We start from the raw sequence: 1,211 nt of genomic DNA, 5'->3' as shown, positions 1-1,211 counted from the left end.
TTTTTTCTATAGATTCACAACCCTGATCTGGACACAAGGAGAAACAGTATCCTGAGCCATCAGGACTATCCTGAGTCCATATATATTCACAGGTCAATTTAAATGCAGTTTCAGGGAATATAAAGGACCTGACCTCCCCGGATACGTTGTTCATTGACATTGACAATCCTCTTGTAAACTATGGGAAGAATTTTTCAATGTGTTTAAATTCCATTTTCAGAAACAGAGAAGGCACTGAAGGCCAGAATCTGAAAGGAATTTGAGATCTTCCAAAAATGAAACCGGTGGGAGTGAGTTAAGTAACTATTTCTCCAAATCTGGTTTAACTGTAAATGAGTAATCTATTTCTGTTTTATAGGTTATCTGTTGTAAAACATAAATATATACCCTAGTCTGTAGTCCCTACAGCATATCCATCTGCAACAGTCCTGCAGTAATTCAGGTGACAGTACTGGATAGCCATCTGCCGTTTCAGTACTATTTCACTTTTCAATACTTTTTTAATGGAAAGAAGACTGAGACAGTGTTGTTTTACATTTTTTTCTCCACTAGTGACCTGAAGACCAATAACGAATTAGGTGCCATASGACATTCACCACAGTGCCCGGCTAGCTCAGTCGGTAGAGCATGGGACTCTTAATCCCAGGGTCGTGGGTTCGAGCCCCACGTTGGGCGTATGTATTTTGAAGTGGATTGAGAACTGGCTGAAAGGCAGAACTCAGAGGGTTGTCATCAGTGGTGTGGAGACTGGCTGGAGGCCTGTGGCTAGTGGCRTCCCCCAGGGCTCAGTACTGCATCCCAACCTGTTCAACTTCCTCATCAATGACCTGGATGAGGGGRCAGAGTGCCTCCTCAGCAAGTYKGCWGAYGATMCCAAGCTGGGAGGAGTGGCTGACACACCTGAGGGCTGTGCTGCCATTCAGAGAGACCTGGACAGGCTGGAGAGCTGGGCAGAGAGGAACCTCATGAGGTTCAACAAGGGCAAGCGCAGGGTCCTGCACCTAGGGGAAAAATAACCCTAGGCACCAGCACAAGCTGGGGGCTGACCTGCTGGAAAGCAGCTCTGCAGAGAAGGACCTGGGAGTGCTGGTGGATGACAGGTTGACCATGAGCCAGCAATGTGCCCTTGTGCCCAAGAAAGCCAATGGTGTCCTGGGGTGCATTGGGAAGAGTGTTGCCAGCAGGTCAAGGGAGGTGATCCTGCCCCCCCT

The 1,211-nt window shown here is 47.6% G+C and overlaps 1 non-coding gene across 1 annotated transcript; it reads left to right on the top strand.

The window, feature by feature from the left end:
* The first annotated feature begins 602 nt into the window (after positions 1-602).
* On the top strand, positions 603-675 carry TRNAK-CUU (transfer RNA lysine (anticodon CUU)). Its single transcript has one exon. It is a non-coding gene; the product is annotated as a tRNA-Lys (tRNA).
* The last annotated feature ends 536 nt before the right edge of the window (positions 676-1,211 follow it).

The sequence above is a fragment of the Rhea americana genome, unplaced genomic scaffold (assembly GCF_003343005.1).
Source record: "Rhea americana isolate MKP2758 unplaced genomic scaffold, rheAme1 scaffold_5, whole genome shotgun sequence".
Lineage (NCBI taxonomy): Eukaryota > Metazoa > Chordata > Aves > Rheiformes > Rheidae > Rhea > Rhea americana.
This window is presented reverse-complemented; position numbering and strand designations above follow the sequence as displayed.